This window comes from Phasianus colchicus, chromosome 14 (assembly GCF_987193195.1).
Source record: "Phasianus colchicus chromosome 14, bPhaCol1.hap1.1, whole genome shotgun sequence".
In the NCBI taxonomy this organism is placed as follows: Eukaryota; Metazoa; Chordata; class Aves; order Galliformes; family Phasianidae; genus Phasianus; species Phasianus colchicus.
The window spans coordinates 6,562,117-6,586,139 of record NC_143449.1 but is presented as its reverse complement, the minus strand read 5'-3'; the positions used below and the strand labels follow the sequence as shown (position 1 = coordinate 6,586,139).

The window sequence follows — 24,023 nt, the reverse complement described above, 5'->3', positions numbered from 1 at the left end:
TACTTTAATAGTGATACTACCATTTGTTACTCTGCATTCCCTCTATTGAGTCAGCAGATATTATTTATGAACTTGAATAAAGGCTTGTTGAAGTGTAATTGTTTATTTCCTCTCAAGGAATTTTCTTGTGGGAAAGATGAAAGCCTATATCACTTATCATATCTCTCCTTGTCAGCTAATAGAGCTAGAACATATGCTAGACAATACAGAAAAACAGTAAATGTCAACTTGAAACATTCAAAATCAAAGCTTAAAAAGATTTCATACCTTCCTTTACACAAAAAGCTGCAATATTAATAGGCACAAAACTGCTTAGATGTAAAAGCAGGCAGAAATAAAGACAAACCTTTAATGTGAGAGGCTATCAAGATTAACATTTAACATTTAAGACTAAATTTAAATTGCTCTACCCACATGGAATTTAACAGGTGAAACTGTAGTGTCAGTAGCTGGTATGGGTTAAAGATACATCTGAGAAATGGTGATATGTTTCTTTGTAGGCTTGTGTGGTAAATGAGTGAAGGAATTCTCTGAAGATGTGGAGCTTAGCAGAAAAATATTTTTTGTTAAGATGAATATGAAAAAAATGAATCTGATATAAGAGAAAATTCACCTTTCCATCCAGTTATGAGCATTTCTCATAAGCCTGAAATACCTTTAGAACTAACAGAAAGAACAATTAATCTTTTCATACACTGGTAACTAAACATTTGCTGCCTAAAGCACTCAATGACATTCACCCCCGTGTTTATGTCCTGTGTTATTTAGCTATTTTTCAATTCTCAAGCCATTTGCTCTATTATATGCCCTGTGCCAGCACCATGTTATTACTAAGTATAACAAAAGGCATTTCACAGAGAACAACACAAAATGTTTTTATTGGAAACAGCCTCAACAGCACTTTTCTCCCTGTTGCCTTCCAAGTCAAAACATTATGCTATTAACATAATGCACACTTATACATGCTTATATCCACTACAGTTCAATAACCCACCAGCATTAAGCTAGTCTTTCAACAAACCACACTCAAATAGAAGGTGATCTCTGAAACTCCTATAGGCAGACTTCAAGATGCTTCTCACACTGATGTCTCAGGAAAAAAATAAAATAAAATGAAGTCAGAGAATCAAATCAGGGCTGAAGCTGATTGCCATAATAGTGTTACAAGAGCTGTTAGCCTGGTTTGTGTTTGTTAATTTTACCCATGGCTGATACACACAGTTGGTATGTGATTCTTTAAGCCTACACAGGGAGGCCTGTGCAGGGAGAAGAGCCTGTGCTTTCCAGTTTTGTTCTATTGTGCTATAATTTATTGGACACACTGACATCCTTGAAGCCTTACTGAAAAACATTTCAGTTCTTATCAATGAAACCTGTCAATTAGAGACAGAAGAACTTAAATGCTAAAAGAAAAACCAAGCTTTTAGGAGGGTTGGTAAATGATGGTAGATGGATTTTAAGAGTTTAGAAATTATGATATTAATATCATATATAAAATGATATATATTATGGTATTATACAAAACTCAAATTTTTAAAATTTGCAGATTACCTTGCAGATAATCGTATGCAAATATATTGCAAATAATCATATGCAAATAACCTCAGTGTTCATCAGTTTAGATCAAAAATGGTACATAACATGGATAACAAGAAAGAGAATTAAAGATTAAAAAGATAAGGCCGTATGTAGATTCTGAATGTAGATCAGTGCTTAAAATAAGAATTATTTTTCCAGAATTAGTTCCAGAATTATAAATTGCCCATCAAAAGCCTGAGACAACAAGAACAGTTGCAAGCACTGACACGGCAGCCTATTCAAGGTCAATGAAACAAACCTCTCCTATAGAACAGAGCCTTTCCAGGCCACCAAACTCTTGAGGAAACTCCAGAAACCAGAGTGGCCTTCAGTCACACCCCCAAAAAAGAATGTCAGAAAAAAGAATAAAAGTCTAAAGTAAAGTCTAAGTAAAAAGAATGTCAGTCTAAAACACTCTGTATTTGTTTTCTACTGTTGCTACTACACTAGATACTAACAGAGGAAACAAAACAACTACTGTCATAATGATGCATATCTGTAAGTAAATTTTTCACACCTTTAAAGATAAAAGTAAACACCTTGAATGGGGTTATGGAGGTGAGGCCATACCATCCAAAAAGCTGAATAATCGAAGTACTGCATTAAAACTTGTTTTGTGTGCATGAAAAGGGTGTGTTTCCAAAATTACAAAGTCAAGTAACTGGCATGCTTCTAGTATGACTAGGAAAGAGACTATTTTAGATCACCGTGATGAAAATAGACAGTGAGTATATATATTAGTTTTTTCATGTCAGTAATAATTCAAATTGCCGAACATGAGAAGCTGTGGGCGTTAAGCACTTGAGTAGAAAGCCATGATCAAAAGGAAACACAGTGTCTGCATGCGGAGGTGGCAGTGAGACAGTGAATGTCTCTTGGCTGGTCAGAGACTAGAAGAAAATAAGAATTTTTAGGATTTGAAAGTAACCTCACATAAGACAAAATGATATTGAACTTCTTTGCTTTTGGCAGACTTATTCAACCATTTTGTAAAAATACTATATGGAACTGTGAGCCCTCTAGTGGTTGTTCACCTCTGACATTCTCTAATAATAATAACTAGTTAGCTCTATGCTAACTAATGCAGTTAAAATATTGTTTTCAGTAACAGCACAACTTGTGTTGTTTTAATTCTTGAGGATGTTGCCATCACTTTTCCAAACATGAGAAATGAAATAGGATGAACTGGATCAGTTCCAGTGCCTGAAACAAGTACCAGTAGAATGGATCCAGGTTTACATCTGCTTAATATAAGATATTCTTCTGTAAGGGAGTTTTACTTTAAATACCAAGAAATACCAAGTTGGATTCCAGTGATGACAGAGCATTTGGTCCTTGGGAGCTTGGCAAGGGCCTAAATATATCAAGCATTTTTTACTTCACATATAGATAGAACAAACTCTGGAGAAAATGTTCAGAGTTTGCAGAAAGGAAGGAAGGAAGGCAGGCATTGTGTGCTCTCCTGTTATTGCTGAGGGAAGGAAACAGATTGAGCAGTTCTCTAATGAGAGGGAGCAGAGAGAAGTCAGCTTTGAGTTGCAGCAGTCACTGGTCTGAAATCAGTGATAAATAACCTAATTTAAGTATTCTTGTTACGTGTAGGGATTGCATTTTTACGATGCACTGACATGTAAATATAAGAGGATTTTTGCTTAGGACAATGCAATGCAAATTGGCCAAAGGAAACAAGATAGTCAATCTTTGCCTTTAATCCTACCTCAGCATTCAGCTGGGTCCTGCAGCCAGGAGCTCCTTTATTCCTACTACACCAAAGGATGTATGAGAGCAGCTTTCAGCGATGCAGTGGGAGAATTGAAAGGGTTGTTTTTTTCAGGCTGGTTGTGTTGTAACTTCTAGATAGATCAGCCCCTTTTGTTTCCTTTTTCTGTTTTATAGGTCTTGGAAATATTTACTTCTGAGCTCTCTAAATTTATCAAGGCTCAGAGTTTGTGTAAATGTAAGTGCTTTAATTGCTCGACTGATGAAGTGCATCACACTTAGGGCTGGCTGCTTGTTTTCTCCTCTGTGATTGCTAGGAAGAGTTTTTCCTTGCTCTCAGCCTTGATACAATACTTTCCTGCCCCTGCTAGGGGCTGAAGGCTGCAGTACTCCTTACAGCCACGTTACCCGGTAGCTTGAATTGGACTCATTGACTGATTTTTCCTTTCAGAAATTGACACCCAAATTATTTCCTTAGAACAAAGGATCCTTAAACAGAAACAGGAGGAAAGGAGTTAGCAGAAACTGTCCTGTGGGTGCATAGTCCAAAAGGAATGGTTGGAACTCTGGAAGCACATAACTGAAAACTTTGCCCAACAAAGGGGAAAAGAAGTAACAAAAAGGTGTTTCAGCTTGAAAATATTCATGTAGTTCATGTTTTCAGATCCATTTGCTGCTGTTTATGAAGCCCAAGCCAGCAAGATAAGCAAAGAAAGCTCCAAATATTGAGTCACACAAACAGAATAAGGTACAGCTTTCTCATTAAAAGATTTCTTTCAAATCTTCATCATAATACAAGTGCATGCTCTCTTGTACTTGGATAATACCACTGAAAATTAAGCAAATTAAACGAGATATATTTAAAATATATTTGTATAATTGATATATTTACCTGTGAAAGTATTTTCACAGAATACATTGCTACTACTAGGCAGGGAGGTGATATTATATAGAAGGAAGTGCAGTTAAGTAATCAATGCTTACTTAATTGGTGTTAAAATCATAGCCTGTATTCTGATAACTATTTTGTAATACAAAAGAAACCTGACAAACAATTCATTTGAGTGGTGCATATCAAATTCAAAGCATTCTGCTGATACAGTTCCAACCACAGTGTAACACTGTACCAAAGCACTGATTTCTGTGCTGAGATCCTAATGCTACCTAGAATTTTTCAATGTCTTTTGGTTGGATGGTTTTGATAGCTGGCAGGTCTGCTCCTGCTCCCATTAAATTACGAAGCAAAAAGTTGTGCTGTCACAATGATATGAGTGAAATATGACTATATTTCAGTCTGAACTTTGCTGGATAACATTGTTATTTAATCCCACCTCAGCATTCAGCTGGGTCCTGTAGCCGGGAGCTCCTTTATTCCTACTACATCAAAGGATGTATGCCAGCAGCTTTCAGCAATGCAGTGGGAGTTTCTAAGGACTGAAGTGGGATCTCAGTATTTATAAATATCTATAATAGGGAGGTGGGAGGCAAACGGATGAGGCCTGGCTCTCCTCGGTGGTGTGTAGCTGTAAGACAAGGAACAATGACCTGAAACTTGAGCATAGGAAGTTCCACACAAATACGCAGAAGAACATCTTTAGGGTAAGGGTGACAGAGCTCTGGAGCAGGCTGTCCAGAAAGGTTGTAGAGCCTCCTTCTATGGAGATATTCAAGACCTGTCTGGATGCCTACCTGTGCGACCAATTGTAGGGTACCTGCTGTAGCAGAGGGGTTACATTCAATGGGTCCCTTCCAACCTCCGCAGTTCTGTAGCTCTGTGATTTGTTATTTTAATCTATTCAAATCATATACTGTCGTCCAAAATCTGAGAAGAAAACTCTCTAACTCTAGTGTGGTATTAGAGAACCAGACACAACAAGCAGAAATTTCTTACTCTCTTTCTCACATTCCTATTTTTTTCTTTCATCAAAAATATTTTTATTGTTTTATTTTATCAAAGGATAAAAGTCCCATCATTCTCATGAGCTTGTGTGGAGCATTTTAATTACAGGTACATATAGAAGCAGGAGTGCACATTGTGAAATAGAACATTTGTGATAATCTGTCCTCTTGAACCTTTTTGCTGTACTCCAAAAGTCAGAAGTTCAAGGAAGGCATTTCATTCAAGGAAGAAAATTACATGTGACAACATGGGAGGCTACCAATATTCATATGGCTTAACATATCAGTTCTCATTTATTTAACTGTCATAACCTGACCATTTTCCAGTTTTTCTCCCTAATAGTTCCCTTCCTTCTTTCAAATGAAATATCCATAATATACTGTAAGAACTATAATTTGTAAAATAACATTAATATTTATGGACCTCACTTTCTGGGTCACAAGAACATGAGCAGTCAGTTTCTTCCTGCATTTTGTAAATGTGTTCTGATCTACTTCCAAGGCAAGTTGTTTCATGCAATAACTGTTAAAAGTGAATCTATATGTGGTATAGCTTTAAACATACTAAACATATTTAATAAATTACACAATTTATACAACTTACTTCGTTATTATGTATATTTTATATCCTTAAACCTTTTTGAGTGAGCTCTCAAACAGGCACAGAAATGCTAATGGACCTGCTAAGGCCCCAGTTAGTAAAGCAAATAGGTAATGCTGGGCCGGTGAACATGGAGATGTCCAGTTATCAGTTACTGAGAGATATTACCTTTTACAAGCTATATTTTCATCAGTGAAAATCTGGGTTAATTCTGTATTATCTGTAGGGTTAAAGGAAGATTTTATGTATTCACATATTTTTAAAAACAGTTTAGTTGTCAGCAGTAATTGATATTTTGAAGCTATTTATTGTGCAGAGTTTGAATTACACTAGGCTGTAAACATGTAGACAGCACACTCTCAAAATAATGTCATGGTCCAGAAGCGTGCAACCTTCTCAACTGAGGAACCCGTCTATTTAGTTTCATATGAAAATGCAGTCAGTGCACAGCAGAAAACATACATAGATGTGTTTCCAAGGTTAGTCCATACCCATGTGCCTAACTTTTCCTCTCCAGAAGGCTCCTGGAGCCCTGAGAGCAGCCTTTCAGTACCTGAAGGGGAGATGCAAGAAAGAAGGGGACAGGCTCTTTAGCAGGGTCTGCTGTAATAGGACAAGGGGAAATGGTTTCAAACAAAAAGAGGGGAGATTCAGATTGGGTATAAGGGAGAAGTTTTTTACAACAAGGGTGGCGAGGCACTGGCACAGGTTGCCCATAGAGATGGTGGCACCCCATCCCTGGAGACACTCATGGTCAGGCTGGATCGGGCTCTGAGCACCTGATGGAGCTGAGGGTGTCCTTGTTCACTGCAGGGAGGTTGGATTAGTTGACCTCTAAAGGTCCCTTCCAACTCAAAAATTTTATGATTCTATGATTTTTAATGAGATTTAGTACTAAACTTAGTACTAAACATCAGCATCTGCATTCTGCAACATTGCCTTTTGTTAACAATTTTTCCATTTTTATTGATAACAAAAAATAAACGTGCACAGCAGGTGGCAGCACAGTTCCTGTTTGATATCAGCTTCATTTGTATCTTAGAAAAGTGTCTCCAGTCTCGTACAAGTTGCTGCTATTAAACAAATGTCCTTTCCTTTATACAAAGTAGGTGATTCTTAGCAAAGAGCTAGAAATGATCTGTGTCACTGCTGTACAATGACAGCACTTTCTGAAGCTGCATGCAGCGGAACTCAGTAGCAGTGAGGCAGAGCTTGCTGCCTAGGTACAAGTTGTATCAGTGTAGAACAAGCACTGCTCTGCTATGCGGACCCTGAGAGATGTCTGTCTGTCTGCTAACAGAAGGAGAAGGTTTCCACAATGCATTTAAAAATGTGTAAATGTGCTCTACTTATTTCTCCCTGCTAGTCAGGCCTCCCTTGTGATCTTTGTGAAGGGGCAATAATAAAGCAAGACACTGATGGGCATACACAGCACAACATTTTTGAACACATTTGTTGTGGCTTTGGAAAATGAATCTAAACTCACAATTCTCAGTGCACAGACAGAAAAACAAGGGGGAAAGCTCACCAGGCTTCCTTAAATTGTCTAACAGCCTGTAAAGGGCACAAAGTGCTTGCTGTGGGATCCTGTCAGTGGCCATACTAAACTCCTACAGAGATTATGTTGCTTTTTCCCTTTTTAGGCTTATTGGACATGACCTGTATCATCTGAAATATTTTTGCTAAACTGCAAGCAGTGTCGTCATCTAAACTTTGTAGAACCTAGAGTTTTAAAACTCTTAATCAAATCCTGAAATGTAATTCCCACGTGCTTCTCTCTCACTCCTCTCTTGTTTGACCCTTAGTGGGGTGTGTGCTGGGGAAGGGGCAGAGGGGAAGAGCTCATAGCATCCTTGTGAATGGGGTTCTCTGCTTTGAAATACCTTGGATCAGAACTTTGAAAAAGTTCATTCATCAGCTCTAACAATTGTACTCATTCTGCCTCCAGGTTTGCCTACAAAATTTGATGTTATCTTTGAAGGCTAAATATCCTTTTTCCTTTTTTAATTTCCTTATCTAGCCTGTGGGGGAAAAAAAAAGAGGATTGCTTCTGGAATTGCTTTGATCACTAGTTAAAACTGGACTGCATTTGTTCATAGTATTTTGGGATAAGGCAGAGATTTTAATCTTGCTTTGCTAAAAGCATTTATTTACTTAGGTGCTTATTTGCCTGAATCATACATTTCAGGTCCTGGCTGAAGTATCACCTTACACCCAGGAGACTTACGAGATTATCAGGCTTACTTAGAATTACTGTAGACTTCCTATGGTGCTGAATATGGTTTGCTTGTTTTAAACTTTTAAATCCAGTATTAAGAGGAATTGCCACCAAGTAACACTGTAGCACAATAATTAGCCCATGTAAGATCCTGAGCAGCCAGTTTAAAACTGTTTAAGTCTCCTGATCTCAAATTCTCTACCATTGTTTTTCTGAACATTTGTGTGAACACTTCCCTTAGGATGCAGGCTAGATTTGTCCCTAGAGTAGAAGAAGTCAGTGAGACCATATTGGATATCAATTTTATGTTTGACAATATTTCAGCCATCTACGTTGCTGGCCTCCTGGTAATGCCCTGCGTGGCTGAAGTCAGTGGAAGCTCACTAAGTGCCCAACTGTGTTTTTGGAGAGCCTTGGTTTTGTGGGAATACCTGTCCCTGTTTCTTTGCTTTGCGTGACAGCTTCCTCACATTTAATTTATATCTAATTTAAGATTAATTCCAAAAGTTCTTAAATTTTGTGCGTGGGGATAAGGTAATAGGAATGGCACGGTGGTGTCATTCACTGTTTTTACCATGCACACACACACATTAAAAAAAAAGTAGAGAGAGAAAAATAGATGAAATAAACGAAGTAATAGTAAAATATTTTTCATTAAATAAGTAGCATTTGCTTATCTGAAATTCCCACCAGAGGCACTGAACAAAGCCTCTCTCACAAGATAACTAGGACTGACTTAAGATTTCATTTCTAAAGCTCTGAGAGGTCTACAAACAAAAAGGCATCCTGATGGAAGTAAGCTTCTCATTGTCCTAAAGCTTGTGTGTGAGCTGAAGTTCATCAGATAACTTCTGTAAAACAGTGGAAGCAACTAGATATGACTTAACTAGCTAAAGGCCAAGAGTGTTTTTAAAGGCGAAATCAATATACTTTTATTGACAAGTCTCATGTAGTAAAAAATAAGAGCAAAAGATTGAGAGAGCCATATTTATATGATAGTCTCTTCTTTAACAAATGAAATTCAAACAAGAATTCAAAATGAAATACTAAATGTGATAATATGACTATAAACCATAAAGCTTACTAAAGGCATTCTAAGAGTTTCTGGATTTTTAATAATTAAAAAAAAAAAAGAAAAAAAAAGAAAATCTTTATCAAAAGTATTCTTCCAGAAAGGCATTTGCAAAGAAGGAGAGGAGAGGAGAGGAGAGGAGAGGAGAGGAGAGGAGAGGAGAGGAGAGGAGAGGAGAGGAGAGGAGAGGAGAGGAGAGGAGAGGAGAGGAGAGGAGAGGAGAGGAGAGGAATGTTGATAATAGTGTGAAGTTCAGTTACCCATCAGAGCTCTCTTCTTTCTTACATCCCTAGTAGAAAGGCTGCAGTGAGAGGCTAATCCTTACTAGGCAAATATTCCATGGAAGAAGAAAAGCTAGGGATTCAAATTTATTAAAAAATAAAAGTTAAGCTTCATTAGACCTGTTGTTCATAGAACTGTTCATTCCTCAAAGCAAAAAATATTTCAGTCTGTAGTCATTCACTGCTGCAGTCAGCTATTTCTGAGAAAGGAAGTGAACATCAGTGTAACACTGAAGAAAGATGTAGCTTTAAATTCTCTGTTCTTCTGCAACATTTTGTCAAGTGTTCATGATGAACTTTCAAACTTCCTAACTGTGTGATAGAAGTTAGAGATGTTCCCATATTTCTATATTCTCTGTACTTCACTGGCTAATACTAAGCAGAATCTCAATTAAACACTACATTTGGAAATGCAAGGTGTTGCAGACACTATTGTAAAGGCTTACAGCTAACTGTGTGTCTGCCTCCAGTACCACCTGAGGGGTGAAGGGGATGCTCAGAAAAATGCAGAACTCAGCAGCACAGTTTGTAGTGACAACATTCAAACTGGTACTGGAGTGGCATATAGTGACAAATAAACCCAGTGAAATCAAAATGCAAAGTCAGAGTTCTAATTAACTGAAAATGAAACAAATGGCTATTGCAGTTCTGCAGTGCTCAGCCATGTCAGAAACACCACTCCACTTCCAGTCATCAAAAATATCTCACAGTTACCCTTCAAAATGTTAGAATGACAATAAAACGAGAAGATTTTGGTAATCCACTTAATCTCAATGTATTTGTTGTTTTGTTTCGATGTTATATGCAGCAAGATGATACTTGAGTTCTCCTCTTCCTGAGTCAAGAAAGTCAATGTGAAGCCAAAATTCCAAATGAGTAAAGATTTGAGAGAAGACTGCTTCACTACGAAAGTTGCGAAATCTACACAGTCACTACCTACAAATATCTTACAGGTCCTTCAGGTACTGCTTTCTAAAATCACTGACATCTTGAACATAGACCCAGATGACTTGACGTTGACATTTACTCACTGATGGAGTCCAAATGCACGTTCCTCTGGAGGGAGGACGCGCCGTGTGTCCGGCTGTAGGCCAGGCCTGCTTCCAGTGGTGTTCTCATAGGGTGGGAACCTACAGGACCCACTCTGTTACTTTCTTCATATTTGAATGTTTTTAATCTACTAAGATTTTGCTGGACTTCCTTTTCTTCTTCCCTTTTACTCATTATCTCTAGCTAATTCTTCCTTTTTCTGGAGTTCATTTGAAAAAAAAAAAGCGGATGTAGAACTGTTTCAGTATAAACAAGCTGTTCTGTCCCTGGACAGTCTGGGATCTTTTGTCCTGCACAGGAAGAGCCCTCTCTGGAGGTGGCTGCTGAACTGAGATCTTTCCTGGTTAATTGCCTTAATAAGCTTTCTGGTTACAGTGTTTTGTAACATTTAAATTCAACACTGCAACACGTAGTTGCAAAGCCTGTGGATGTTATGGGGATATTCTTCCCCTCCACCCCACAGACTGACACGTTTGTTTTGGGGAACGTCGGCACAAAGCACATCCCGTGTGACAGCTCTGGGAAAGTTCAGTGGAAGCAGATTGCAGGCTGGATTCACAGACAGAAAGCTGGAGTAAGTGACTTTGTAATGAGGTGTGTTTAGATATAAATAATTGTGGATAGAGAGCAGAAAGAAGAAGGGAAAGGAGTTAAATGATGTTCTTTTATGTGCTTTGTTAGTCTCTGTATTATAGAATTTAACTTACACGAAGAGAAATTTCCACATAAGAAGGAACTAACTTAGTGCACAAGACAATAGACAGTGTTTGGAGATATCAGATCTTACCATAAATACATAGATAAACTGAAAAAAAACGTATTGGAAGTGTATCTGCTTTGATTTAAGCCACCCTTTACACACGCACAGTCCTCTACTACATACTCTGCAGCTGAGATTTTCAAAGTTTGCTGAGCTCCCCATGCACCAGAACTAACTGCTGCTTAAACGGTGAAGAGAGGAGAGGTGTTACTGCTGCTGTGCTCCATTGTCCTGAACTGCTGGCTTAGGCTGTGGCTGCTCTTGCCTTTTCTTCTAAAGGGTATTACTGTACATGTTGATTGATGATGCCTAAAGAAAAAATAGCAGTAGAGCTCTTTGTGGCATCAATCGAGAGATAACAAAGGCAAAGTTTGTCAAGAGCAACATCTCTTATTATAGTGACATGGTTGGAAGCAGTAATGAAAATAATGTTTGAAAACTTGGTAAGAGACAGGATTGCTCAGGCTGTTTGATTGCTGACTACAAGGTATCTTCCATTACCCTGACTATTTTGGCACTACCTATTAGTTTCCTCAAATTGCTACAAGTCCTTTATCTGAAGATGCTTCTGTTGGATATTAATGAAGAAGTGAAGTCACCTAGGCAGCATGGGCTAAAGCTGAAATTCCCCCAGCATCATCTTTCTCAACCAGCATTGTCCATTAAGAAAATGGGTCTGTAAGTGATACTATTCACCTAAACAGAAAAGAAAGTGTTATCATGGCATCGGTCAGCTGTGTGTGATACTGATACCTTGGGAGCCAGCCATCCTTACAGATAATGTGGTGGTGTCCATTTTCAGGCAGATTTGAATCTTGAGTTTAAGAACTGCAGAGGCAGAGGAGACCTCAGAATGCAGCCCTTCACTCACAGCAATGTTCCTATGAATATTCACAGATAGGTTTCATTCACAAGCATTTAGTTCCGTAATGGCAACAATACCAATTATTTCTGCAATATTTTGCATATATAGTATCATGAATAAATTAAATTATTGACCCTGGAATTAGAACTATTGACAAAAATGAAAGCATCATCATTAGAACTACTGTATAAATGAAGCAAATTCTATTTATCTCCTCATACATAATGATATTTATTATAAAGATTATATCTATATAATATATATATGTATACTATATTTTATAAATTATTTTATAATCTATCATTATAAATGGAAACAGGTCAATTATGACCCAAAGAAGCTACCATGCAAAGGAAATGTTGACTCATTGACAGGAAAGTGCTACTAAGAATACAGGAAATTGTTACTCTAGCATCTTTATCCATGTAAGGAAGAGCCTACTTGGATGAGCAAGAGCCTCATCTGTGGATGAGGAGAGGTCAAACTGAGGGCCGTGTTTTGTGGGAGGCTTTCAGAGCCTGGCAAAGATGACCAAGAACATGAAATCATACACATCTCTCACACAATTGTAGCATAATACATGAAATTGCTACGGGGGTAAAACCACTGCAAACTGCTTGGGATCCATAGAAACGTTCTAAAGGCTCTTCTCCAAAAATGTGTATGCTTTTCTCAGTGCTTTGCATTGTTATAGACTGATGGGAAACAATCAACGTGGGGAATCAGGGTTGACTGCAGGGATCAATCAACCTACAAAGAAGGAAGTTGCATTTGAAAAGATATGACTGAACATTTTGTTGCAAAGACAGAATGAAAAGATTTCAATTCCAACAAAATCCAGACATTTTGACAAGCTAGGTCAGTGAGATTCTTCTGTGCATTCTATCTTGTAAATGATGATGGAAAGGATGGAAGCTGTAAGGCTATCTTGTAAAGGCTCCCTCACAAGTTTAGGAACAAGCTGAAGCAGAACTGCTGGAGCACGTCAGGGCGAACTGACAACTGGCTCTAAATTAGACAGGTTATGCAGAATAGTTTAAGACTGCAAGGCTGCCTAGCTTCTTTAAAGCATACGTAATACTAATGTCCTGGGGCTGTGAGTTTTGTATATGGCTCTGTAATTGCATCCTCTGGGCACAGAAATCTCTCAAAACAAAAAGGAAAACAGGGATCAGTTAGTTCTGATTTGTATAAGGATATATAAGTACCTGAACAAATGTTCCTGGTGACATTTACAGTTTAATTTCAAAAATCGCATAAGGGAGTCCACAATAACAAAAAAAAAAAATTGCAAGACTTGCATAAATACATTGCAATTTTTTTCACCAGACAGTTTCCAGAAATTCTCTTAGTCATGACCTTACAGGAATAAATAAATGAGTTCACAGTCTGCCAGTGCTGAGGACTAAAAGTAGATTCGTGTTTTTTGCTTTAAGAAATGGATCATCCGATAAAGAAAGAAAAATCCTATCTCATTTTTATGTATGGTTAAATTATTATTACATAGGAAGCCAGTTATTCTAAAATAAGTATTTCTCTATGCGCCAGAACATGTTTTGGACATGTTCTGTCCAAACTACATCTGACCTTCATGCAGATCTGCTGATTTATGTTTGTCCCCCAGACCTGCAGGAACAACTAAAAGTACATAAGCAACAAGTTCAATAACTCTTATCTCACCACCATTACTTCTCACATTACAAATTCCCAGAAATACGTGCACATGTAAGAACTACTTATATGAGAGTGCAGTAGAAGAGACATTTTGTGCCTGATTATTACACAGTCTTCTGAAACAGACTTGAAGTGGCAGTCAGTCTGCAGACACACATGATTAGGACTTGAGTATTTCTTTCATCAGATTTTTATTAAAACGAAGCTGAGATACAAAACTGAAATAAAATTAAGGTGAACAGGTAGTTACCATTTTACTACATAGGTTCTAAATTTAAGAAGAGAAGTGGAAAAAGGTATCGGCTGGGAGGCTGGCCTTGCTATTTCTGTCAAGACAAGCTTCTGCCATGGCATATATAAGTAGAAAATCTGTTGAGGTCAAGATCCTGGATTTTAGTCTTTGCTCTAATGAATACTCATAACAGTTTCACACCAAATTAGGGTGCCATAGTGTTAAAGATATTATGATTCACTTAAAGAAAATTGCAAGGCTCGGGGATTTCTGACAACGAGAGTGTGGAACAGACTGGCAGGAGACCATTATTTAGCCACACTTTTAGCCATAATCTATCCAAATCTAATGAACTCTTCACAGTAAGCCTGGCCTATTGTGGTTGTGCTTTTCTGATTGAGTTTTGTGAAAAATTGAGAAAACTTTTTATTTTCATGGTGTTCTATTTTCTTTCTTTCTTTCTCATATCTCCAGGGAGCACTGCATGCACATCATTATGTGAGTTAAAGTCCTTGTAATGACTGTTCAAAGTTTGCTCCAAAGTCCAGAAAATAATTTTTAGTATTTTTTATTTGTACAGTGATCTGATGACTGTACGGCTACACATGTTCTATTAATAAGCATGTAACTGCACCAACACTAATTCAGAGCACCAGATCTTTTCCTAGATTTATTGCAGTATGGAACAGGAATACCTCGGTCAGTACTGCTCTCTTTTCCTAAAATGTGCATTTGTCTGTGTCCATATAGCATCCTATTTGGGGTGTAGTGCTCTGAAACTGTGCTTCTGGGGGGCTTTCCAGTTTTGTTATAAACTGTACATGAAGAAAACACTGAAACTCCATTCTCCTCTGACTGCTCTCAGTGGTAGTGTAGATAAAAGTGCTAATTTGACTCGTGATCATTAAATAAGGTGCCTACTTGGATAGCAGAATCCATACACATACACAAAAATGTGACAACGTGTGTCCCCACAGCTACAATACATTGAAGCATACAGGACAGTACGTATTGTCCCCGAAATGCTGCAGACACTTAGGTCTCGTTTCATAGCAGATACCTTGGTAATACTGTAAGAGATTGTCTCCCTTGCTGCCCAAAAGGCAGAAAGTTACTGCCAGTCACTACCCCTGGAGGAAATGGTAGCTAAACTCTGCATGGTAATGTGATGTTTTATAGAATACAAATGTTATGTCTGCATGCAGTTACTTGTTTCTGTTTCGTGCAAGGAATACGACTTAAAAACAAAGATTCAATTACGTAATGTAAGCGTATGTTCAATGCTTGCAAGTTGCTGTAAAGTTTCCTACATCATGACTTCAGAATGAGGTCAGATTTGTATAGAACAGAGTAACAAAAATGATTACTTTTTTTTTTTTTTGCTCAGGAGACCTACCAAACTCACTTCCCACCTCCACTCCCAAAAGCTGGCTGCAGAAAATAGATTTGATTAAAAAAACCCCAATCTTTATGCAAAATATTGGTTATTTGATAGCAAGTGCTATAAGCAGATTTGCAAGTGTTTTGCCAATCTGGTTTAATGTATAACAGTAAGTAGGGAATTGAACGAGCTTGAACAAAATGTATCAAAGAAATAATTAGATCAGAAGTGGGCTCCTTTTCTTAAAACACCACTCTATATTTAAAAGGCCATTTCCCAGTTCCCACCTGCTTGAAATTCCTCCTTGAAGTCAACGATCCTTTCTACCACATTCGTATGTCTGACTTCTATGTTATTTGTGCTGTGTTTCCTTTTAAACCCTGAGTCGGTGTGGAAAGAACTAGAGTGAACAACAGTGTGCTACTCCTGATAGGAGATGACATGGAGATCTAACATGCTTCAGCATTCTGTTTTAATCATGCACCATAAGTTAATTAAGAAGTAGTAGAAACACAACCAAAAAACTTTACTGAGACAAAACCAAGACAACTTTCTTAGGAGTGCTGGCTACAAAATGCAAAGGAAGTTCATGTGCAAGATTTTTTTATTTTGATTCTGACTGTACATTCTGTGAAGAAACAAGATTGCATCAAAAAAATACTTGATTTCACCAGTCACTGCTCCTAGCATAAATAAACTGCCCACGAGTCTTCAAATATTGATTTCCTACTTAGATTAAAAGAGCTAACATTATGCAATTTTCTTGCTGAAACAGGAATGAGGTGAGAAACTGTTGACTATGTCAGAGGTTTCATCTCACTGTAGATGAAAAACAGAGATCTAGAGCTTGGCTTTAGTCTTTCTTCAGCAGAACTTTCTCTTGCTTCTTTTTGACCTGGTGATAAATGTGAGAAGTAGAGGTGGTACAGAGCAATGACATTGCCTGGGAAGTTCTGTTATGCTGACAACACTTCACACAAATCATTGCTGTTTTTAGCTACCAGGAAGAGACAAAGCAGTTGCAATGAGGAAAAAAAAAAAAAAAAAAAAAAAAAAAAGCCCTTTCATTTATATTTGGTTTTAAAGATAGTGTGACATACTGTTATGTAAAGATAGTTTTTATTTTGGGTTGTAGGCTCCTAAAATATTTGCAGAGTAGTTTCAGCCCTTTTCTAATGACTGTAAGCTTCCTGACAACAGGTTTGCTTTTCTTAGCTACCTTTTTGGAAAGCTTTGGAAGTATTCTGCTTATCCTCAGGGTATTGCTGGTCAACCCTACTCAATGTTTATTTACAGAGAGCAAATAAATCTGATTTCCTTTCAGCAGAGGATGTTTGAAAGTTTTCGAAGAACTTGTTTAAAAGTAACTACCTCTTATGACAAAGAAAAGGGCATCTGCTACATCCAACTTTGCTGAAATGATCAGTTTGACTTAGTTGTTTACCCTTTTGAAGCAAATGAAATTCCTAAGTTCTTTGTTGGACTCTTAGATTGTATCAACCTACAAATCAGGCTCCTTGTAACTACTTTTACCTGATATAAGGTACCTTGCTGTGTCTAACCCATCAGGTGCCTGAGCACCACAGTCATTCTCTCATTCCCCCTTTCCAGTGGGATGGAAGGAGAACTGGGGGGAAAAAATGTAGAACTTGTGGGTTGAGATGAAACTACTTATTAAGATAGAGAGAAGGAAAAGTTGCTGGGCTTTGACCATTTACGACAATCTGACCCACAGCTGCATCAGAATGCCATCCTTTCTCACAACCACCTACAAGAAAGAGCAGTTCTCTGCTGGGTTATCTAAATATCCAGCCCACTGCAGAGGCAGGCATGTATCTCTGTGAGTAGGAAAGGCTCTTTGTCATCCTGCTTCAGGGACAGCTGCTAGCCCAGTCCTAATAAAACTGTCATCAGGCCCTTCAGGCACAGGAAAAGGTCAGAGGGAGAGGAATGTGGAGGACATACCTCCTGTTTAACAGGACCACTGAGGGAGTTAAAAAAGGCAGGAGCAGCAGGGAGAGAGTACTAGGATCAAAGGGATTTAAGGGATGGATGCTTTCTTGAGCATGGGAGACAATGGCACTGAGCCTGAATGTCACTCAGCAGTGCTCTGCTTGACAACATGAGAGGATACCAGGAATCCCCACTGACCTTCTCCCTGTGGCACACAAGCCTGGCTTGCCCAGGGCCAAGTTGAGCTTTTTGAGGTCCCATGCCTGCTGAGGTCTCCTTTTGGTAGAGCATGAAGAAAGAGCTGCAGTCAGCAGGAAGGCACAGCCCAGAGTGCTTGAAATTGATGTGGGAGCAAGAACATGCCATCTGACATGCAGAGATGGAAGCCCCAGCTTGAATCTGGTTGAAACACTGTGACACTGCACCTGGAGAGCACTAGGCCTGTCATCCCAGAGGGGAGATCGACAGTGCAGCAGTGCAAGAAACGTGGTGCGCATCTGCAGAACAAGGAGTGGCATGAAAAGGGTACAGAGAGAATGATAGTTCATGGTTAATTAGCATAAAAGTCAAGGGATATGAAGTGGAAAGGCTCTGAGCACACTGGTCGAGTTGTAGATGTCCCTGTTCACTGCAGAATAGTCAGACTAGACGACCTTTAAGGGTCCCTGTCAACTCAAACGATTTTGTGATTATCCTATGATGAAATACCACGCAGAAGGCTTGAAACATACAGAGGTGGTTTTCACAGAACTTGAACTTAAACTGTGGGACTACATCAGGCTGTGGGTGTCAGAAGCTTGTAGAGACTAAGAAAGCAATTGGGTTTTTCTTCCACTAAGTTGTCTAAGTTGTCAAGGGCAGGGATATATTACTTTTAGCTACAAATGACTGAGCTGCGGACTTCATTTCCTTCCTGAGAGGTTACTGGCCACTGCTGGGAGCAGCAACTGCACAGTGTGGTCCTGGTTCTGACCTAGCACAGCCATCCTGGGGCTTTCAGCATGTACAGACAAAACATGCTTCTCTGCCCGCCATGCTTCCTACCTACCTTCATTAACTCAAAACTTAAGCGGACAGGAGGTGTAAACAGTTCTCTTAGCCATTCACACGCTATGAAAAAGAACTGGAGAACAGGCTAATGCATCTGTTTTAGTTGGCAGAAAGAAAAAAGAAAGTTTGTAGCAAGTCTGTAAGATTGTTTGCCTGACCTTTCCTTCATACAGAAAGGTTAGATCAAAAAATATTTAGTCTGCACAGAGCACATCTGTCCTGAGGCGTCTTGCACAACCCTTCATTAGCGATGACCTGACAGTAAACTAAACAATGAGGTTTGAAACAAATTGCAACAAAGTGAGAGCAGTGATGCACTGCCCTAAAAATCCTGCGGCCCAGGCAAAGCAAAGCCCACAGTCACACTGCTCAGCCTCCACGCAAGGAAGTGATGCACCCTTTGCTTCTCTAAGAACCACCAAACCAACACCCACACTGCACATTCCGCTGCTGCCAGGTGCTGTCTTTTATAGAACAACCACTTGTTACCAAACACGGCCACTGCCAGCTTTTCCATCTCTCACACATCCCGTCCCACTCCATATGGGGTGAGGGAGGACCGTGCCGGCCTTCTGATGAGAGCACGACATGTTTTCCCTTCTTAACACGTCGAGATGCGGCTCTGTCTCCTTGACAGCAATATTCTGCGTCTGGAAGCAGCAGACGCACGGCCACCGGGCAAACTTTTGCGTGAATCACGGGGATATTTATGGCCTCCGGCTCGGTGAACCGCGCCGTGAGTAATCCCAGCCGCTCCGTCAGCGCCGCGGCGAAACCCTTTTCTCGCACTGAGAAGTGCCCGCGGGGCCCCCGGCTCAGCCCGTTGGTACCGAAGCCCCGACCTCCGGCGCGGTGAAGGTCCCGGGCAGCGGCGCTCCGCCCCGGCCTCGCAGCAGCGGGGGCCCCGACCCGCGCCCGCCCCCTGCCTCCGGGCGGCGCATCAGCAAGGAGGAGGGCTGGCTGCACGGCGGCGCGGGGGCTCGCTCCTCCTCCTCCCGCTTCCCCTCAGCCAGCCTTCTCCCCTCCCTCCCGCCCTCAGCCATTTTAGAGCCGCGCTCTCCGCTAGCAGCGCGGGGCCGAAGCCGGGTGGGCTGAGCTGAGCCGAGGTGAGCGCGCGCGGCGCAGCGTAACGGCCGGCGGGGCCGAGGTGGGGCGGCTCCACTGCCCGCTCCCTGCCTGCCGCCCGGGGGACGAGGTGAGGGGCTGCGGGCTGGCGGCTGGGCGCGGGGCGCGGGGCGCGGGGCTCGGGGCGGGGTGGGACCGCAGCCCTGCTCGGCTGGGCGGGTCGGATCGGCTGAGGGGAAGCGGGGTTACGCGGGGTCACGCGGGGTCAGGGCGGCAGCTGCGGATGGAAGCGCGGGCGGCGGCCCTTCGCAGCGCCGTGTCCCTGCCCGCCCTGCGGGGCTCTCCTGGACGTGCCGGGGCTGCGGGCCCGCCCGAGGCCGCCGGCAACGTTATCTCCTCCCTCGCCCCCCCTTGTCGATGCAGAAAAGGGGCCGGCTCAGGATGTGGTCTGATGCTGATGTAGCACGCGCAGCAGCTCGGGCAAACGTGATTCGTGGCTGTGAGCCGCGCGTTCTGTTTCACGGCATGGGAGCATCTGCGAAAGGACGGCGAGGAGGCGGCTGAGGGCTTCTGTTCCCTCGTTCTCTCATTGCTCGGGGCTGAGCCCTGCCTTAGGTGAGGGTGTGCAGCAGCCTGGTTTGTGTTAGGAAATGTGCGAGGAGCCTGATGGCTGCAAACGCTGATCGCCAGGTTAAAGATATTGTCTTGTTATCGCTTTGATTGCTTTCTTCTTCCTTCTGGACTGTTAGAGCATAAGAAATGCAAGCGTGGTGTGCTTTGTCAATCAATATTAAAGGCAAACTTGTATTTATAGCCTTGTCAATTCCCAGTGCAAAAGGTGACACATAAAGCTACAATGAGCAATAAGAAACATATGACTCTATGATATTTTGGGTTCTGTACCTGGGATGTTAGGATTTGCCATCTCTCAGTAGCTGCAGTAATTACAGCATGCATTATTTTTCTCTAACATGTGAAAAATCGTAATTTCTAAACAAGCAGATCCCCAAACCACTATTTCCTCACAAACAAAAACCATCAGTAAGAGATCCCTAGTTTTGGGAAAATACGACTTTTTTTCCTTTCTGGTTCTTCACCTGAAGTTTGCCTTTAATACAACGCTACAAAAGCCTTAATTATTCCCACATCAAAGTTATTCTGGTAACTATGCGTTTTTAACATCCTTCTCACTTCTTTGTATTTGACAGTTTCCCTTCACTGTGGTCTTCAACTATGCCATTATTTACATTTAAAATGGATGAGGCTTGTTTCCTGCCCCCAGCCCTGGGGTGAGTGCTGTGGTGAGGTTCACGTGGCTGGGCACTGATGGGTTTGCATCTCATGGAACCTTCCCTTCCGTTATCAGTAACGCTGTACACAGGGAGCACTGTGTGAGCAAATGGCAGCATTGCCCAGTGTCTGAGTACCCAACACTGATCAGTTCTCAGTGTAACAAATTACCAGTGCTCCCCCTTTCTAACAAGAGGGTCATGCTTCACCCCTTTTGTATAACTCTAAAACTGACACCAATCATTAGATATATTCCGAGTGACGTCAGGATACACACCTGGTAAAACAGATGCACCCTGCTGCACTACTTCAAATGAAGCTGATATGCAGGTGAAATATTTAAACAGTAGTATAAGCCAAATAAACACACACAATCTATCGAAGTTAATCATTAATATGATTAAATTCAGTTATTGTGACCAAACTGTACTCAGCTTGAACAGTAACTGAGTGCTTGTTGGTCTGAAAAATGTTTTTAATAAGAAATTACTTAAGCTAAAAAGAGTTGGAGTTAATAATTAAGGGAAATATGCAATAAGCGTGTGGTCACTGTGCTTCAGGACATGAATGTCTTCAGGAGAAAAGGAAGTTTTCATCTCCCTAAATTTTGTTCCATCTGTTTGTGTATTGGGTTGTTACTTAGATGGTACGATGTCCAGAGAACACACTTTTAAAGGAAGACACACCATTGATTTTCCCTGTATTCTACAGCAGCTAGGGAATGATAACTGAGGCTGTCTGTTTCAGTCACCTCACACCTTCTCTCCCTGCAACACAGCCACTCTGTCACCTTTCCTTCTGGAAGGTCCCAGGGAAATGGGCACGTCCTAAGGGGAAATTTAAAAGGGAGTGTTTCATAGCATCATTTGAGTTGGAAGGGACCTCTAAAGGTCATCTGGTCCAACTCCCCTGAACAGGGACATCTGCTGATGTCTCCTTTTTTGGTAGAATGTGCTTTACTGCAGGCAGGAATTATTAATGCCTTGTTATTGTTTTCCCTTGTTTTTCCATTTGAAGGGGAAAAGGAAGCTATGGTTGTCCGTAATTCACTGGCAGCAATAGCTGCATATTTCCTCAAAATCTTGAACTCTGTAGGCAGGCATGTAAAAATGAAAGCTGAGCACAGCACTAATTACTTCTGTGGCCACTTGCTTACAGGCTAACTTGTGTCACACTGAAACTGACACACTTGAAGTGGCGTGACAGGTTTCTCCCTTTTGCTTCCTCAGAGCCATGCGGTCTGCATGAAGCCTGGGAGCTGGGGCCCTTTCTCATAGGTTGCTGTCTGCATTCTAGGGGCCAACTCTCCCAGGTGGCTCTCAGACAGTCAGGACATGCTGGAGCTGCAAGGAGCTTTCACAGGTTTTATGTGAAGCCAGACTGAAAGACACTTACAGAATAAGGCTCGCATTGTAAAGAGGAGGGCTGACTGGTTGCCAGGATTGCTTGGGAGATGTGGTTTCAGTTTTCTTTTTCACAATAGGTACTTAATGTGATCTGCGTTGACCTGCTCAGCCAAGATCAACAAAAGTAATGGACAGAACTGAAATAAGCTACAGCAGATGTTCTTTCCCTTCTTCTTAGACCTATCAGTTTCTACCTAATACTTCATTGCAAAACTGATTGCAAGATATGGCTTTAATCATATGCCAGATGAGCATAACATGATTTACCTGACCATGTATGTGATGAAGAGGTTAGGAATGGGTGGGGGTGGCGATTCCTTGTGCTGCTGTTATTGCCTATATAGGAAACCCTCCCACTCTGCAGGCTGCGGTGCTGCTTTGGACATTTGCTGCCATAGCTCTTAGCAGCTCTGGAGCCAAGACTAAAGTTGGTGCTGGTTTGAACCCGAACTTCTGCAAAGGTTAAATTTGGTGAGGAATGCGTGAGAGAAGTGTGTCGGTACAGTTTGCCAGGGTGTTATTTACATATTAAGGTGACACTAATGATGGTAGAAACCTCTGAGGGAGGTTTTAAGCATGGAAACTGTATTGCACAGTCATTCTTTGGAAATAGAGGAGCTGTGTAAGGAAATGTGGTTGTGGGCATGGAGTTAAGAGTTAAGGGGAGAAATGCTTTCATGTAGCCAACATGTTGCCTGAATGCTGATTTATTTAGTAGACTATTTTTAAAGTTTGTTTATGTGAGTTGTTTATGATGGGAGTGAGGGTGAAGCTAATGATGCTGTGGCATCACAGAGTTAGCATGTGTTACATTTGCTTTGCTTGTTGATTAACAGCTCTGTAAGGTGAAGGACATAAGAAACTGCTTCCCTCTTTGCTTCGGACAGAGCTGAGGACTTGGGCTTTACATTGAAATCAAGAAGTACTTTTTGCCCCAGTGAAGTGTTTTGCAAGGAATCCTAATACTGATGATAGTGCAATTAATATCAAATCATTGGATGTTGTGCAGCTGGGAGATCACTGGACTTCCAAGGGGATATTTTTATCTCCAAGGTGGTGGTACAGTGATCCACCAATGATTACAGACTTCAGAGTGTCCAAGCCCAAACCCTTCATATTTGAGACTCTTAACACCTAAATACCATCATGGGGGAAAGGGGGAGGGGAGGAAACTAGTGAACTACCATGTCTTTCACTATACTGAAAGAAGTGTGATTATTGATTCCCTTCACTATGTTACTGTTTCATCACTTGAGCATCTTTTTCTAAAAGCACATCTGTAATCTGTTAGGCAGTAGGTTTACATTTCTTTACTTCTTATTATAAATTCATTTGCCTGTCAAAACCAGCTGTTAAGTATTAAAAACCAGAGCACAGTACCTGTGTGTGCACCTGTTGTACTGTGTGTGATGCTCTAGTTTGTCTCATGGATTCTGCTCATCGATTTTGTCAGTGTGTGAGGAAAATGCCCTTATTTCCATTCACTGCTGATCAGGAATGCTTTATAGCATAGATGTAGTACAGCAGTTAAATTATTTATGCATATCTCATTGGAAAAAGAATCTAGCCTGTGAAATTAGAAACAAGTTGACATGACAAGGACAAGCTTAAAATAGCACATTACATTCTGATACCTGTGCTTTTAACACCTTTACTAAGGAAAGACTTCCAAGTTAATATTGTAATCATTGTGATGTTCTTTTTTAGCACTACTTATTATAGGAGATAAGATAGCAAGTGAATAATACACTTCACAAAAATGTTCAGCAGATTTCTTCAGCATGTACTCAGATTTATAACAAATAGCTGCTAATGACATTTTCAGACTTTGGCATTGTGTTTTGCTTCCAGAAGGAGCATGGGCAAGACATTAAAAAAATAAGTTGTTATTGTCCAGCTAATGTTTATATTTTACAGAATTTCTTCTTA

The 24,023-nt window shown here is 40.6% G+C and overlaps 2 protein-coding genes across 19 annotated transcripts in view; one reads left to right on the top strand and one right to left on the bottom strand.

The window, feature by feature from the left end:
* The window catches only part of TMEM164 (transmembrane protein 164), a 110,239-nt gene that overhangs the window by 47,644 nt on the left and 38,572 nt on the right, over window positions 1-24,023 (bottom strand). The window lies entirely within an intron of this gene.
* ACSL4 (acyl-CoA synthetase long chain family member 4) overlaps window positions 18,836-24,023 on the top strand; it is a 36,609-nt gene continuing 31,421 nt past the window's right edge. For 4 of the 16 annotated variants that reach the window (XM_031594486.2, XM_031594484.2, XM_090150079.1 and 1 more), the window contains exon 1: window positions 19,221-19,439. The gene's annotated coding sequence lies outside the window, so the exon portion shown is untranslated. Of the gene's footprint in view, window positions 19,070-19,214; window positions 19,529-20,606; window positions 20,688-24,023 lie in introns of those variants that run through there. The other 12 variants (XM_090150080.1, XM_031594485.2, XM_031594483.2 and 9 more) reach the window with 7 other exon arrangements.